The sequence below is a fragment of the Benincasa hispida genome, chromosome 11 (assembly GCF_027475165.1).
Source record: "Benincasa hispida cultivar pf3 chromosome 11, pf3_genome.v1.1, whole genome shotgun sequence".
NCBI lineage: Eukaryota > Viridiplantae > Streptophyta > Magnoliopsida > Cucurbitales > Cucurbitaceae > Benincasa > Benincasa hispida.
Window position 1 is genome coordinate 81,038,807 of NC_143488.1, and position 19,248 is coordinate 81,058,054.

Here is a 19,248-nt window from a genome sequence, read left to right on the forward strand (position 1 = left end):
AACAGATTCAAAGATTCATAAATACGATATAGAGTTAAACAAAACAATCCTCAAGTAGTTAGATAGGTCTACTCCCAGGAACAAGAACAGTTACCTCAACTTCTCCATAAACAAAGAAAGAAGAGGGGAAAAGCTCCAATCCATGATTACAACCCAATTCAGAAATAAAAACCTAAGCTAAAATGGTAAAAAGAAGAAGAAGGAAATTGAGTCTCTCCTTGGCCTCCATCCATTTGGCATTATAAACCCTAAAAGAATTGAAGAGATGTTTATAGAAGCTGGACGAGCACCGTGGCACTGCTATCGAGCACAACTGTGCTCTAGCCTTGGTTTCCATAGCGCTTCCTCGCGTGCAGCATTGCTCACCGCTGCACTTTTTTTATGCGTGTTATGCGCGCGCTGTGTGCCTCCGTCAAAATCTAAAGTGTCGTTGTGCTCCGACATTCATGTGCTATTGCCTTCGTGCATAGCGCTTGATATTGAGCAAAAGTAGCCCTGCACTCCCTCTAGGGGCATTTTAGTAATTTTACTCCTTTGAAGCTTCAAATGCCTGATTTCACTTTCGATAGCTCAAAATTGACCCAGAACAAAACGTACATTAAAAAATGCACGATTTGCTTGAATTCCTACAAAAATATATATTTAATCATTTAAAACCTAACAGGCCAAGGAAATTAATAACATAAAAATAGCTCTTTTCGAGAGCTATCAAACACCCCTAACCTAAACATTGCTTTTCCTCGAGCAAGGCAAAATAAAATGTAAATATGAATCATATGATGCAAATGAGTGACTCAAATCTCAAGGCTAAAGATAACAAACCATTCACAAAGATAGGGTCATTTAATTACATGCACTCAATCAAGAGATTTAAAATTAATTCTTTATCCCCTACATGTATGTGTGCTTAGCATGTTCTTTCTAGGTCTTTAATAGCCCGGTAATTTTTTATTTCACTCTCAACTCGTTTTTCCCCTATTATGGCTAAAAAGTTCAAGTATTAAGCTTCCTAGACCCAAGTTGGCCATGTAAAACTTAAGGGAACCAAAATGTTATTAAATTTTTTTTTTTTCTTTGTTCCTTTTTCTTACTTTACACAAAAGATGAAGCCTTATCCAGATTATACTACCTTCATTTTGGCTTGCTTACACGAGTTACGTGAAAGATATCCAACTACGAGCAATGTATCCTTTAAACATGCTAAAACTTATTCATTTCTCAAGGGCACTTTAACTCAAAGGGAAACTAGGTTGTCATAGCGCCCCAGGTTAATCCATACTTTTAAGAAAGAGGAGTAATCTGATGGAGTTAGCATGCAATTAGCGACAGAAATCGGGATTGCTTCTAATTCAATCAATTTTAGCATCTAAGCAAGCATGTTCAAGAACTAAAATAGGGTTTCAGAAAACTAACCTTTGAAGAACTCTTCAATCTTCAAATTCAGCTTGAATCTTTACTCTAAATGCTTGTAGACCACCACTTGATCTTCCCTACTCTCCTCTTGGACCTTAGATTGGAAGGTGGATTCCAAAATGAGATTAGATCATCAGGGGAATCAAGAGAATTTTAGCTACTTGTGTCAAGAACTAGAGAGAAACCCTTTCTTCTATTTTTTTTTTAGATTTTTGCATCCATTATCCCAACCATGTTGAATTCATTTTGTTCAATTTCAGCATGCCACTCTTTTTTACCTCAAATTGACACCTCAAACATCAAGTTAAGTGGAAGAGGGTGGTGTTCAAAGTGAGAATAATCCACTTAAGGGTATTATTCATTATTTTAAATTGAATTTTAAACCAAATCCAATTTTCTTAATTTTAAAACTAATTTCAAAATTAATAAGAATATAAATTTTCAAAAATATTAATTCTATAACTAATATTATTAAAAATATATATATAATAATTTTTTAAACAAAATTAATTCCATAATTAATTTTGTAAAAAAATAATTCTTTAATAATTAATTATATTAATTTAATATCAAATATTAAATTAAACATTAATTCCACAATCATGAATCTCAATTCATGTAATTAATATTTAAATAAAATTTAAATATTATCCAATTCTCCAATTCCGTTTAATTCAATAATTAAACATGTAATTATATTGTATATAGTTACTCATTCTCTTAAATCGAATTTGAACGTTTCAAATTTACCCATCATGTTATTCTAAGGTTTAGTCCGTTTGTGAGCTAGTAGGAGGACCTAAGGGACTTACAGATCATGGGCTCCAACGATCCGAGATTAGCCGGCTAAACTCTTTAACCTAATTGACCAACATTTGTTAACTACCGGGTCACTCTATTAAAGCCAGTAGTTGCACTCCCCTCATTGTAGATATATTTCTGTCCTTTTGATTTAACCATAATTAGTAAGTCGATCCTTCACAGGTTGTTCGTGATAACAGCTGGGTCAAAAGCTGTTTAACCCCTGAGATTATATCTTGTTCCTTAAGTCTCATTGATCCTCTGATGAATAATTGGTTTGTGATCCAATCACTAAATCAAGTCCCTATCGTGCCGATGAAAGGGTAGGGCCCCTTGTTACAAGATCCGTAGTTAGCACATAAAGGAACAATCTCTCTACTATCCCTAAAAGTGGGTAGGGGTGAATTTCGTCTTGCACCCTATGTCCCCAACTATCTACCCAGTTTTACCCCTGAAATGAGAAACTTATTGAGCCAGCGTTGTTGAGCCAACCCTCACCTATGCAAATCTAAGTATAATCTCGAATAAACAGGAGTTCATAACCAGCTCAAGATTAAGGTGAAGTTACCTAGGTCATTGCTTTGAAATAGTCAGTCTTAAATAGTAAACAACTTTATAAAGTAAGAGTGACTTATTTTTTGGTTCGGTCTTATACAAATTCTTTGCAAAAGATGCCCTCACTTGCATATCTCCATATGAACGATTCAGGATCACATCGTTTGTATAAAGTGCAAAGTGGATTGCATCCAATAGTGTTTTCAGAATAAGGTACCCAACCTTATCCATATACTTATAGACCGTTTTAGTTATCTACTCGAACTTGATCCACTCTTATGTCTCCACATAAAATCTAAGCACTTATGTAATAGCCATGCATAAAGTCCAAGCACTCATGTAATAGCCCTGGATCTTAGTTTATTAGATTTAGTGCAATTTACATATTCAATAACAGTTTTATCGAACAAAACCTTAATAACATCTTTATTGAAAATCTGCGAGTTTTAGGTCATACAACCTAACATAATCCCCTTCAAAAATATCATACAAACTTACTTTTACTTCACAACATGTTTGCTTTTATTCACTTTACACTAGACTTTTACTTTACAAAATAAGAATTTGGCAAAAACCCAAGCATGCATTATCAAGCTAAGCTTCAGTCACTTAACAACTCTTACCTAGATGTTTCAGGGTGACAACAAGCATCCAAACCAAATAACCCATCTTAAGCATTCAAAACCAAAGATAAGACGGCTCACCGATCAACATTGATAACTTGTAGAAATACAAGTTATCGTAGCATTTTCTTAGAATAATGAAGGAAGGAAAGAAGATCATGTGTTAATCATGCATAGAATTCACGCTAAATATCAAACTTGCGCTAAAGTATCTCAAAAGCACCCGCTGACCGCATATCATGAGCATATTGCACCAAAAGTATTTATTTTGCAAATGATCGCAGGAGACGCCGCATGCGTTGATTTTCCAAAGAACAAATAAACGATCGCATATCTCGGGATCTCTGAAACTTTACCAGCGGATTTTCTGTCAAGCTTCCAAAACTTGACTATGATTGCAGTGCTGACATTCATACCTACCGCATCAGACAATGGTGACTGATAAAAGTAGGAATCCCAATAAGAAACAGGGTATGGCTCTATAAATAGAGTCTTGATGCCAAGAAGGAGAATGATCAGATCATTAGAAAATTTACAATCCAGAGATTCTGTGATTTACGAAAGAGAAATCCAACCCCATCTTTTTCACCCCGATTCATCATCGAACCTTCATCGGAGCAAGAGTCTGAGAAGGCCTTTTCCATCCCGCTCAACCATATCAACACCAACAACCTAGACATTAACCTGTTAAGAGCAAGAAATTACTACCAACTACCTCTTCACCTTATTCTCTTATCATTTTGTTGTTGTACTGCACTATAGTTTAAGAAATTATTCACTTGTATTCAACAACTATATCTCTTAATATCATCATGTCTCCATTCATTATTTCCTTTATCTTTGCTTTCATTTTAACCTTTGCCATGAGTCACTAATCTCAACGAGGTAAGAGGGAGGGTTAATATCATGAGTTAAAGTAGAATATGAGGAATTTATCCTGTTTGCTTAATGTATAGTCATTTAATTGTTGGCCTTTGAACACTCATAGAGACAAGTAGCTATAAATAGCCTCATGAGAAGGAAAACAGTTATGGAACTCATTAAGTAAAGCAAGAAGTATTTTTAGAGGTAGAAACAACCTTGCGCTCATAACAACTTCATTCACGCATCATAGAGGTATGATAAGTGTGGCTGGCCACCGAAAGGTGTGCGATAATTGGAAGTTGGGAGCCAGGATAAATTCCTGTGATAATGCTCAGTGATGCGATATTAATCTTCTTCTAGACCCTGACCTCTCCATACATTTTATCTTCATGTTAAGGTTGTTGTTTTCTACAATCTCTACACGTTATATCTCACAGGCATCTCTGCCAGTTTAGAACTGAGTTAATCGAATGTTTTAAACCTTATTCTCATAAATTTGTAACTCTGCCACATACTCATACTTATCTGTCTCGATTGGTGCAAATCCCTGTGTTCGATCTTAGGACACTCTAAGAAACTCGTAATCATGTTACACTTAGCTTGAGAACGAGAAAACTTGTGATCAACGAATACTCACTGCACTTAGTCGTAGAACATTAATAACGCAAATACACCTTAGTGTAGATCAAAATCAGCGCAACAAGTTTTTAGCCTCATTCCCGAAGACTTGGCAACTATTGAGTCTTTGATTTTTTTTTTGTGAATTCTGCAGGCAACTTTTCCCTTTTTGGAGTACTATAAGCTTAAGCGATAGGTTGTAGACAGTATATGAGTACGAGAATAGAACTAGAGCATAATATTGACCTTGAAATAGAAAGAACTTTCCATCGTAAAGCAAGGCAGAATCGTAATTGACGCAGAAGGAATATGGCTAACAACAACAACAACAATCAGGATAATCCAGCGGAAGCGAATGGCATGTTCGGACATCAACAGCAAGATCCTATTCTCATTGTTGCTAATCACAATATTCCTATAAGGAATTATGCGGCCCTGAATCTCTATGATTTCTGCCTGTATCGTGAGGCCAATCGTTGACGAGAACGCAAGATTTGAGATTAGACCAGTAATGCTGTAAATGATCTAGAAAGCCAGATAGTTTGGAGGATTGCAGGGTGAAGATCCGCATGCGCATCTTACAAACTTCATGGAAATGTGCAATACATTCTCCATCCCAGGCATGATACCAGAAGGGATCCATTTATCTTTATTCCCTTACATTCTCTGAGACAAGGCCAAGAAATGGGCCTATTCCCTTGAGGTGAACGAGATAGTATCTTGGGATCAGTTGATTGAACGTTTTATGAAGAGCTTTTTCCCTCCTGCTATTAATGCAAGGAGACAACGAGATATTCTAAATTTTGAGCAGGGAGATGTGGAAACCTTGAGCATCGCATGGGTCCAATTTTGACGTCTTGTAAAGAATTACCCACATATTGGTATTCCTAACTTTGTTTTGATGGAAACATTATACAATGGGCTGAACAGAGCCATACAGGCAGTTACAGATGCCTCCGTAGCGGGAGGATTCATGGATAAAGCCTACACAGAGGTGAAGGTGATTTTAGATCAAATTTCCAGGAATACGGATGACTGAGCTGATGATGGCTACGGAAGCCGAAACGTTGTCAGAAGGAAAACAAAAGGGGTAATAGTACTAGCAGATGAGTAAGCTTATTAGCCGCCCAAAGGGCTACTGTTACTTCTATAAACCATGTCATTCAATCAAGGAGGTTTGAACATAAATAATGCACAATTGAACACAATAACACAAGTTGTAGTAGTAAGCTTCATACAATGTAGGGAACCCCACTCTGTTGAAGCTTGTCCATATGACCCACAAATAGTTTGCTTTATCCACAACAACCCGTTCAACAACACCTGTAATCCAGGTTGGAGAAATCTCCCCAATTTTGCTTGGGGAGGGAATTAAGATCAAACTAGGCAGAAGAACTTGCATCAGCATCAGCAGGCGCATAGGGGGAATCCTCCCGGATTCAACCAGCATCCTCAAGGCCATCAACAACACAAGAACTGTCACCAATGCAATCATAACTAGGCATCCAGTTCCAATGCATCATCATCCTTAGAAGAAGTCGTCAAGAAGTATATTCAGAAAAATGACGCATTAATTCAATTGCAAGCCTCTATGTTAGGTCTTTAAAGGATGTATATTTTCTATGTTAATTTTTTCCAAAATTCTGTTGATTATTTACTTTAAAGCTAATTTTGTAGGTAAAATGATCCCTGAGTCATTTTTGGAGTCATTACAAGAAAATCGGGCCAAAAAGATCAAAGATAACAAAATGAAGAGAATCATGTAAACACCTAGAATGCCATTGAGTAAGGCTATCAGATCATCGACCATCGAGTATTTAGCATAATACTATTGTGTATAATCGAATAAGGACTGTCGAGTATTCTACCATTGAGCCATCGAGTACCAACACATATCACCGAGTAATCAACAATCGAGTCATCAAGTTTCTTCTTATTCATTCTTCATCGAGTGAGAGCTATCAAGCGAAGGACATCCAATGTCGAGCATCGAGGAATCTATCATCGTGCATCGAGGATCGAGTATAAAATAGAAAGCTCGCTTTTTAAACCGCAAAAAACTCGATGTGTTCATTCTTTTTTCAAATTTTGATGCGATTCATCCACGCGCCTCACGACACTTTGCTACTGGTATAAATGAGTTTAGTTCTTCAGCAAAAAGGGAAGAGATATTATTTTTCGAAAAAGGAGAAACCCATTCTAGAGAGAGAAAATTCAAAGAAGAAAAACCCATTTTTTAGGGGGAGATTTCGAATTTCAAAGCGATTCTTGTAATTTTTTTATGAGATTTAGTCGATTTGTATTCAAACTTGTATCAATATGCAACTATCAATGGATTACTTGAAGAATCTCATCATTCATAAGTAGGTAATTCTTTTTCTTGAGGAATTATGTAATTGGGCATTTTCTTGAGACTTTTCTACAAAAAATTTTCATGTAATTACTATCTTTTGAATGTTCTTGTTGAGATTTAGAATAAAATTGATTACGATTGAATTGATGACTCAAGATTAATCAATTTTTATGTGAAAAAATTACATAGTTCTATAACAAATTGTAATTATAGTTGCAAGAGTTAGTATTCTTGATAGAAAATGTGGACTTCTTTTCCACTTTTCTTTAAAGAATCTATTAATTCAAAAAATTCATGCAATCAATCTTGAATTTTCAGTCTTTTGGTTTCAAGATTGGAATAGTTAAGAAAACCCATGAGTTTAATGCAATTTAGGAATTAATTATGAAATGTCTTTAGGAAGAAATTAAGACCTAGATTAGGGTTAATTGTGAAATTAGCTAATTAGGGCATTATGAATTTATTCTTAATGAACTATTGACTAATTGCATGATTTCTTATTAAGTCAATGACAGAATTGCATAGTTTACATAAAACCCTAAGATTTCATTTCAATTGAATCTCATCTCACAATCTCTCCTATTTCTCTCATCGATAAATTTCCTATATCAATTCTTTGTTTTTTTTATACGGAATTTAGAAGTCCAAGTGGGACAGCTTGCCAGTGATTTGAACAATAGGCAACCAGGATCCTTGCCAAGTAATTCTAAAGCTTTGCGAGGAAATGGAAAAGAGCAGTGTCAAGCTGTGACATTGCGCAATGGAAAAACTATAAACTATGCACCAACCGATCCAAGAGAAGCAAAGCCAGAAAAGACTCCCTTGACACAAGTGAAAGAATCCACCACAGTTATTGAACTTGCACCCACTCTAGAAAGACTTGTTAACTCTGACTCAACTTCCTCTACTTTAACCAGTGATTTGTCTACCTCTTCATCTAAGTCTTTAGACCAATGTCTTGATAATGTACAACCGCGCAAGAAAAATTCTTCCCAATCCATCAGTTCAGAGCTTGCGTCGCAAGCAACCGATGTGCCTAATGAACAAAAACAAGTAAAAGAAATCTTGTAGGTCCCACCACCATTCCCCAATAGGCTGGAAAAAAAAGATGACAGTAGACAATTTAAAAGATTTTTGGATGTCTTAAAGTAATTTCACATCAATATACCTCTCGTTGAAGCATTAGAACAAATGCCTACATGAAGTTCTTAAAATGAAGGAACCATTGAAGGTCCTTGAGCGGAAACAGGATCAGACTCAAATCCTAAATTTTATAGAAGAAACAGAAATTATGCATCTAAATTAAAATACAACAAGCTGAAAGAAAATTAGAAAAGAATAGGGAAATGAGACTTACCTTTGAAGAACGGTTTCTTCACGTTTTCTCTTCTCCAAAAGTCACGAACAGTAAATACTAATTTTCCCAAATGGCCATTACCAAAATGGTTTCCTCTATATTCTCTGGGATGAGAATTCATGAGTTTGTTGGCTTTGGCTTTTTAGTGGGGGAAAGAATTAATTGAGAGAGGAAGAGCGTTCAGTGATAGAGAGAGAATAATTTTTTTACATAACTATTCTGTAAAAAACTAAATGTGGAAGAAGATGAAGAAAACCGTTCAACCCCACTGTTCTCACTAACGAAGTAGAGAGAAAAAGGGGGAGGGAGTAACTAAAATTATTTTAAAAAGTTAAAATTAATAAATATTTTTTAATAAGAACTTTAATATATATTTATATGATAACTACTTTATTATTTTTATATATTAAACTATATGTTATAACAAATATAATATGTAACCTATAGTTTAATATTGTATCCAATACAATATAACATATAGTTTAATTCTCTCAACCACAATATTTATTATAAATTCTATTTATATTAAATTTAATTATATGAATCCAATTCACATAATTAATATTTGAATTATATTCAAATATTTATTTCCTCTTAAATAAACTTTATATTATAATGTATCAAATACATTATAGTAATATATCATATATAATTAAATTAAAATAATTATATAACATATAATCAATTCCCTCAATTAATTTGAACAATTCAAATAAATCCAAAATTGATTTTCATAAATACCCCGTGGAGCTACAGAGGGGACCTGTAGCTTGAAGCTCCAATAATACTTGAATAATTAATTAAACTCTTTAATTAATTTACTCAACATCCATTAGCTGTCGAACACTCTATTAAAGACCGACAGTTTCAATTTTCACAATACAAATATATTTTCAGTGTCCATTGGATATAATCAATCAACAATGTGATGACCCTTCATAAATTGCTTGTAAGTATAGCTAGGCTAAAATTACCGTTTTCCCCTATAGTTACATCTAACTCCTTAAGTACCACTGATCCATCTAATGAACAATAAATCATAGTCCAACTATGACTAGATTTCTCTTGGGCCAGAAGAGAGTGTGGTGTCACATTGTTCATGCTCCAGATTCAGCTCTTAAGGGACAATTTATCTACTTTCCCATACCTTGAGGAAGAAGTGAATTCCGTCTTGTGTACTTGTGTTCCTAGCTCCCCAATCAGACAAATATCCAAAATAATAGGCTTGTTGAGTCGACGATCTGGCCACTCTCACCCATACAAATCAAAGGATCGCCTTCATAAGCAAGAGTGCACAACTCACTCAGGCTTCAAGTCATGTCACCTATGGTCATCCTGGTGAAATGTAAGTCTCTATTATGAATGACATTATATAATGAGACTAGTCATTTTGTGGTCCGGTCTTATACAAACTCCTTTGTATAGAATATTCCTGCTCACATGTCTCCACATGAATGATAAAAACCAGATCATTTGTAGCACTTTACAACAATTATAACATGTACAAAGTGGGATATACTCATAGTGTCACAAGGATAAGGTATCCAACCGTATCCATCGACTACAGACTATTTAGGTTATCACTTAAACATGATCCACTTGTATGTCTCTATATACATGTTTAAGCTACAAAATATAACCTTGGATGTTAGTTTATTGGCTTGTGGGTTTAATGTTACTAAATTTCAAATAAAATATCTCATATTTTATTGAATAAATAAAACGTTTGTACAATACAATTACAAACTACAGGACCCTACGAGATTTAGGGCACCAACCCTAACATAAAAGAAATCCTCGCAAACAAATGAAGGTTGGGTGAATATGAAACTGCCGCACTAACATATAAGTGTAGCGCACTATTCAAGAACAATATTCCTGAAAAACTGAAGGATCCGGGTAGTTTCACCTTGCCATGCTCAATCGGGGGAAAAGAAGTTGGCCACACGTTATTTGACCTTGGGGCAAGCATTAACTTGATGTCGCTCTCTATTTTTAAGAAGTTTGGGATCGGTGAGGTCAGACCCACCACCGTAACCTTGCAACTTGCTGATAGGTCGATAACGCATACCAAAGGGAAGATTGAAGATGTACTCATGCAAGTTGACAAGTTTATTTTCCCTGCTGACTTTATTATCCTAAACTATGAGGCAAACATAGATATTCCCATCATCTTAGGGCGCCTATTCTTAGCTACATGGCACGCGTTGATCGATGTGCAGAAAGAAGAACTAACCATCCGTGTAGATGATAAAAAAGTTAAATTCAATGTGTTAACACATTGAAATACATGGATGACATAGAGACCTGTCAATGCATAGACGATATCGGAAGTAGGACGATGGTAATTATTGAAAAAGGAATTAGAAGAAGAAGAAGAAGATCTGGTTGTTGAAGAAATCCATGAGATAATGAAGTCCGAACCTGTTTTCGAATCTTTGAATCTAGCTAAGAGAGAAGCAACAAAACCCAAACCATCCTTAGAAGAGCCACCTGTATTAGAGCTTAAAGCTCTACTAGCTCACCTCAAATATGCATAATTGGGTGATATTGACACTCTGCCGGTCATTATTTTTGCCACGTTAACAGTGGAAGACGAGGAGGCCTTACTGAAAATGCTGAAGAAATACACCAAGGTCATCGATTAGACCCTAGTTGACATTCGAGGGATCAGTGCCTCATTTTTGTATGCATAAGATATGGCTAGAGGAAGGAAAAGGTGGTTTTGTTGAGAGGCAACGTAGGCTGAATCCAGTCATGCGTGAAGTGGTAAAGAAGAAGATTATCAAATGGCTCAATGCTAGAGTCATTTACTCAATCTCCAATAGCAGTTGGGTTAGCCCAGTTCAGTGTGTGCCTAAAAAGAGAGGGATGACAGTGGTGGAAAATAGTAAGAACGAGTTGATCCCTATAAGGATTGTGACTGGTTGGCACATATGTATCGACAACTGCAAGCTGAACCAGACCACAAAGAAAGATCATCTCCCCTTACCGTTCATTGACCAAACGCTGGATAGACTCGCAGGTAATGAATTCTTTTGCTTCTTGGGTGGTTATTCAAGTTTCAACCAAATAACCAGTGCGCCTGAGGATTAGGATAAAAGCACCTCCACGTGCCCTTTTGGCACCTTTGCCTTCCGATGCATGCCTTTTGGGCTATGCAATATGCCAGACACCTTGCATAGATGCATGATGGCAATATTCTTTAAATTCTTGGAAGATTCAGTGGAGGTGTTCATGGACGATTTCTTTGTGTTTGGTAATTTATACGATGTATGTTGGACCAATTTAGAGAATGTGTTGAGAAAATGCGAAGAAACGAACCTTGTTCTCAACATGGAGAAATACCACTTCATGGTTACTAAGGGCATTGTGTTGGGGCATAAGATCTCAAAAGTCGAGCTTGTGGTTGATCAAGCGAAAATTGACATAATAGACAAGTTGCCACCACCTGTAAATGTTAATACATTGAGAAGCTTTTTGGGGCACACAGGGTTTTACAGAAGATTCATCCGAGGTTTCTCCCAAATCGAAAGACCTCTCAATGTGCTCCTCTAAGCCGATAGACTGTGCAATTTCAATGATGATTGCACACAAGCATTCAACAGTTTGAAGGATGCACTCATTTTTGTGCCCATTCTATTGGTGGTCGATTGATCGCAACCCTTCGAGCTAATGCAATGAAAGTAATTATGCGGTTGGAGCTATTGGGCCAGCGTAAAAGTAAAATTCTTCATCCTATTTACCATGCCTCCATTGAAAAAGAAATTCTTACGGTGGTGTTTGCAATTGATAAATTTTGACAATATCTAGTAGGGTCACGTGTTGTGGTGTATATTGATCACTCTGCGATCAAACATCTTATGGCTAAAAAGGATGCTAAGCTCATGCTATTTCGGGGGGTTTTGTTGTTACAAGAGTTTGATTTGGAAATCAAGAATAGAAAAGGAACAAAGAACCAGGTGGCAGACCACCTTTCGAGACTAGAGACCACTGAGACCTAGAGAAAATAGAAAGAATAGATGACTGTTTCCTTGATGAAAAATTGATGGTTATGTGCGACAAAGAATCATGGTATGCTGATATCGTAAATTATTTGGTTTGCGCTCAAACCCCATAAGACTATACGCCTCAACAAAAGAAGAAGCTTTGTCACGAAGCTAAACTTTACCATTTGGATGACCCACTCTTGTATAAATTGGGACCATATCACATTTTGCAACGATGTATTCCTGAGACGGAAATTGAACGCATCTAGGAGCAATGTCATGAGTCCCCTTATGGCGGACACTTTGGAGAGCAGAGGACTGCAACTAAAGTCCTTCAATACGGCTACTTTTGCCCACTTTATTCAAATATGCCCAAGCCCATGCTGTAAATTGTGATCATTGCCAGAGAATGGGTAATATATCAAAGAAGAATGAAATGCCTCTAACTTTCATCCTGGAAGTAGAATTGTTCAACATGTGGGCATTAACTTTATGGGCTCCTTTCCAGCTTCTGAAGGTCATATAGTTGATATGTCTCTAAATGGGTGGAAGTCGTTTCTTGCGCCAAGAATGATGTGGTCACGGGTGCGAAGTTTCTAAAAATGAATATCTTTTCACGATTTAGAACGCCTCGAGCGCTAATTATTGACGATGGTACACACTTTATCAATCGCATCATTTCCAATCTGCTAACCAAGTTTGATGTTAATCACAAGGTTGTGATTGCCTATCATCTGCAGACCAATGGTTAGGCATAAGTGTCTAATATGGAAATCAAATCCATCTTGGAAAAGGTGGTCAACACCTCCATGAAGGATTAGGTGTAGAGGCTTGATAAGGCTCTTTGGGCCTACCACACTGCCTACAAGACACCCATAGGCATGTCCCCATATGCGTTGGTGTATAGGAAGGCATGCCACCTCCATTAGAGTTGGAACATAAGGTGCACTGGGCCCTTAAAAATTTGAATTTGGACTTAACAAGCGCGAAAAAGGCGAAAAAAGTCAGTTGAACGAGCTAGCTGAATGACGCACCCCCACAAACAAAAATGCTAAGCTCTAAAGGAATAGACAAAGAGATGGCACGATAGAAAAATTTGTAAGAAGGATCTAGTTGTTGGCCAAAGAGTTTTGTTGTTTAACGTTCGCCTTCCTCCTTTTCTAGTATGGGCCTTTCATTGTGAAAAAAAGTTTTCCCTCGTGGTGTCGTTGAATTATCAAGTGAGGATGAGACCAATGTGTTCAAGGTCAATGGTCAGTGCATAAATCCTTACTATGGAGGCTTGGTGAAACGAGTCAAGGAGACCATTGACCTAGTCGAGCAAGCTTGATCGCCCGTATAGATGCATCTCTACGATAATTTCACTTTAATCTTTTCAGGGACATCTATCCTTTCTTTACATCCTTTCCTAGTTATCTTATTGCTTTGTTCTTATTTATTGTTGTTTTGTGGATCTGCTGCATGACCTCTACATTAACGATGTTTTGACTTTAATTCTTGATGATACTACATCATTGCATCTATGCATTAATTGTTGAAATGATACAACTGCTTGATCTTTGCATTAATTCTTTGGATCTAAGTAGAATCAAACCCGTCAAAACTTGACGCATGAATGCAAAAAGGTTGTAGGTCACACTCTCAAAGAGTCATTAAATGGGCCGTCAGAAGAGATGTCCTTTCCTTTGACCGACATTTAATAAGAGGTAGGCTTTTTCGATTCCCCAAACCTATCGTTGATCATTTCTCGTTGACGACTGAGCTTCTATTCACCTAAGCCTATATACAACTTGCTAGGATTGATGTCCTAATTCTCCCGGAGTTTTGTTGTTTGTAATGTTACACATTGTTTGATGAATAAAATAAATGTTATTTCATTTTGGCATTTACTCATATCTAATAAACAAAGATCCATAGTTATCTTATGTAAACTTAAGCATGTATATGTGATATACAAGTGGATCATGACTTAAATGATAACCTAAATAGATTTGTAGTATAAGGATTAAGGTGGGATACTTGATCCTGGTGACACTACGGATACGGTCTACTTTGTAGAGGTTTGCAAGTGTTGTAAACTATTACAGATGGTAGATCCTGACCATTCATGTAGAGACGTACGAGCAGAGGTGTCCTATACAAAGAGTTTGTATAAGACCGAACCACGAGATGACTAGACTCTGTATATAACACCGTTGATACTAGAGACTTACATCTCACCTAAACGACCATAGGTAACACGACCTCAATCTTGAGTGTTTTGGGAACTTCTTGCCTTTGAGGACGGTCCTTTGATTTGTATGGGTGAGAGTGGTCAGATTGCAAACTTCACATGCCTACCTTTTTGAGGACTTGTCTGATTTAGGAGTTGTCAATCCACAAGATGGAATTCATTTCTTTCCCGAAGTAGGGATAAGTAGAGAGATTGCTCCCTTAAGGACTGATTCCAGGGCTTAAACATAATGGCCACAACTTCTCTTTGGAAGAGAGGACTCGGTCATTGTAGGACTATAACTTATGTTTATTAGAGGGATCAGTGGTACTTAAGGAGTTAAATGCAACTACAGGAGCATAGCGGTTATTGGCCGAGCTATACTTACGAGCGATCTGTGAAGGGTTGTTGCACTTCTGATTAGTTAAGATGGACACATAATATATTTGTGGTAAGAAGAGTTCAGTTGTCGGTATTTAGTGGAGTGCTTGGCAGTTAACGGATGGTGGATCCCGTGACTAAAGAGTTTAGTCAGTTATTCACGTACCATTGGAGCTTCGAGCTATAGGTCCATAAGGTCCCCTTGGTAGCTCAATTGATTCAGTTAAGGATTAGTTCTTGGCGTGTATTTGAAATGTTCAAATTGACAAGAGGTGATTTGATTATATATGATATGATCGTTATGATGTATGAGATACATCTAGTGGAGGATTAATGTAAATGAGATTTACATTAAGTACCATGGAATAGAAAAAGAACTATGGTTTATATGTTTCATGAGATGAAATATTAAAACTATAGGTTATAAATATAGTATGATAAGTTGGTTATCATTTATATCTATAATAATATTAATTATTGGATAATTAATTCTTTTTCTCTGATAACCAATTGAGTGGGAGGTTATTGGTGGTTTCATGGTAACCGTGAGATAAAAGGAAAATTATTTTCCTAATTTTAGTAATGTTAAAAATTGTTGTTTTTGAGATTTTCTCTCTCGAAAAATAAACTCACGGAAGTTGTCAAGTAAATAGGATTTACTAAGCGACAACTAGGAGCGAGCTAAATAATCTTGTAGTGTTTGTAGGCGACAGACACGCAACTAAGTGATGAGCTAAATGATCGCTTAGCTTTTGCTAGACGATCGCTTAGTTTTTGCTAAACGATTGGGCATTGACCTATACGATAGGTTCAACCTTCTCCCACTTGCTCAATCGTTTACACGATTGTTGTTTCCTCTATTCTTCTGCCTCAAACCAAGTCCACACAGAGCCCACCCTCTGGATTCTCACATTAAGAATATTAAGGTAGCCTTCTTGGTGGTGTCATACTCAACTCGATATCATTGAGGTTCTGTGGAGGTCGTTCGTGCTGTTGGGGTGTTCGTGACCGAGGCGATCGTTGAGTTCGAGTGTGCGGTGTTCGTGCTGTATAGCGGTCGTGTTAGATGAGCATTCGAGGTTGCTGTGTTCGAGTGTTCGTGATCAAGGAGTTGGGCGATGAGTCTACAAATGTGTGTAGCATATCTCTTTGATTATTTGAATTATCATGTTGTAATTTCTGTAATAAGTGCATAACCGTATGTTTCTGTTTATGACTGTAATTGTTAAGTTCATATATGATTTTAATTTGGAATGATCTTTCCATTGCTCATGGAAATCCTTGTGTACGATTTCCTTCACAACCTTCTCATTCTCCTATTTCTACTCTTATCGAAACCATATGCTTGAACCCCTCCCAAGCTCTCAAATATTCGGTGCTATGATCTTAACAAACAACCTCATCTTCTTCTTCCCTTCCTCGTCAGAGTCTATGGTTGGTAAGAAGTCTTCCATTCCCAAGTTTGCTCGCGGAAGCAGCGAAAAACAGTATGGCCTCCCTTCCCCATCTGCTTCATCAGTCAGAGCCCTTTCATCATCAAAAGATGTCGCAATCTTGGCGGCAAGTCGGTAGGCATCCGTTCAACCTAGACCTCTTAGACCTCTCCGACTGCCAGTTAAACCAAAAACCACCTTAAATCCCTTATCCTTCCCAGTTGCATCTTCGTCATATGTTAGCTATGAGTGACTGTACAAGAAGGGCATCCTTGGCACCAGCTCTGAGGTGGATGTATCCCAGCTTCCTACTGCTGATGAACCATAGAGAAAAGATGACATGGAAGTCTTTAGAAGCATCCTCAGCAACATAGAACGCGATAGAGGATTACTAGAAGTAGGAGTAGTAAACTAGCCGCTACCAGAAGAAGATAGTCAGGCTGTCGCAGTGGTGGTGTCGCAAGGGGAAGTCCTTGCGACAATGGATCCTAAGAAGGATGCGCTAGCAAACTCCAATGAGGGACCCATCAAAGGTGTGCTAGAAGAGGTTAAGGAAAAGAAGAGAGCAGAGATGGAATATGTTGATAAAGAAAAAGAAGAGCACGAAGAGCTAGAAAAGACTCAAAGAAGGAAGGAAAAGAAGGAGAAAAGGAAGGCGGAAAAGAGACAATGCAAGAAAGAAGAAAAGCGCTTGAAGCACGAAAAGGAACGTCAACAAAGAACTGAGGGTCTGGCCATCGAGGAAGAATAAACCACCGCAAGGGTGGAAGAACCCTTGGCAATGAAGCATGTTGAGCCAAGTGAACAAGGAATTTCCACAACCCCTTTCCAAAGATTGGTGCATCTGAGGCCCAATCTCGGGGACATCGAGAAGAAGAAGAAGAAGAGACAACCATGGCATCGCTCATTCGTTGGTCAAAGGAAAGAGTAACAGCAAAAGAGGTTGTCGGTATTGTGGACGCAAGCCAAATGACTAGGCCTGAAGTCATTGGAAATGGGTCCTCAATGGACCTAACAACTGCACATTTGATTGAGTGCATAAAGAAAAAGAAAGAAGAAAGAGAGAGAGCATAAAAGTAGAAGAAGGAAAGGAAAATACGAGCTCGTCTGATCATCGCATTTGGTGATCTGGAGAGGAAGCTGCACAAGAAGGAGGTTCACCCTCTTAATGCGTTGGCTGAAGAAGAAGTAAGAAAGAAGATCGAAGACAAAAAATTCATTGCGACCGCCAAAGAGTAGTTTGAAAAAGAAATGAGAGAGGAGGACAAGGAAGAAAAGAGACACAAAGAAGAAAAGGAAGCACGAAGGCAAGCAAAAGTCAAGCACAATAAATAGCTGAAACAACAAAAAAAGGAAGAATGAGAGAAAGAAAATAGGGAGAAGAAGAAGGAAGAAAAGCGCATAAAGAGGAAAAGAGCCCGACTTGTCGCGACTCAAGATAAAGGCAAGGAAAAAGAGGGAGAAGTCAAGTCATTTCCAGGAAAAAGGTTCTTTGGAACTTGAACGAAGGGAGAATGACAATTTGCCAATGAAGATGGGTTTCTTTCCTGTGCCAACCCCACTACCAGACTTCATAACAAGTATCATTATGAAGCTTGAATGGGAGGTACTCTATCAATGTCCATCCATCATCATCCCGAGCCTAGTGCATGCATTCTATCATGACTGCTTACACGAGATAGAGGATGTTGTGTGCATCAACGGCAAAATAGTGTCGTTCAGCACCCATGGCATTAATCAATTGTTCCAACTAAAAAAATTCCTGAAGCACCAGGTAATCAGCTCATTGAAAGGCCTAGTGATGAGCATTTGGAAGATGCTTTAAGGGTTTTGGTGCAACCTAACTCTCAATGGACAGTGTCGCTTATGGGCATTCGCACATTGGCTTCAAACTGTCTCTTGTCAGTAGAGCGCTTATGGGTATACTTGGTCAAGAAACGGATCACCCCTACGATGCATGACAGAACTATTTTGAAGGACCGCATAATTGCCGCTTACTATATTGCTCGAGGGATCCCTATTGACATTGGATGTTTAATTGCAAAGCAAATACGGGGGACCATCGGCAAGCCTCATGACCAACTCTTCTTCCCATGGACTATCACCAACCTTTGCCTATCCGTAGGCTTAGGTATTGAAGAATAGCTTATGGTCGAAGTACACGGGCTAAACAACAAAAAGATCTTGAGGATTCTTCTCAAGGATTCGACGCTTTTCCTTGAGCCCCTTAAGCATCCAATCATCGACCTAAATGTCCTTAAACCACTAAGAGCCAAGCGCTAGCAAACATCCACCAAAGGCGAAGAAGTTGCCCATGCGAGACCCAAGCGCCATGATCCTGGCGAGTGCATACCCAACCTTTCACCATGGGTAATTGATAACTGGTAAAAATGCAAGTTATTGTAGCCTTTTATTTAGAATTATGAGGGCTAACAAGTAGAATATGCGGTGATTATACTAAGAATTCATGTGAAAAGTGAGCTTGTATCGATTAGCATTAAAAATCTCGGCTAACCCAATATTATGCGTTATTCTGTGACAAAACATCTATTTGTGTAGCTATCGCAGGAACCGATTGCATGCGGTGAATCCCAGACCATCGCAAGGGTGATTGTGTACGTTCATCGCATGGATGTTACAGCTGATGAT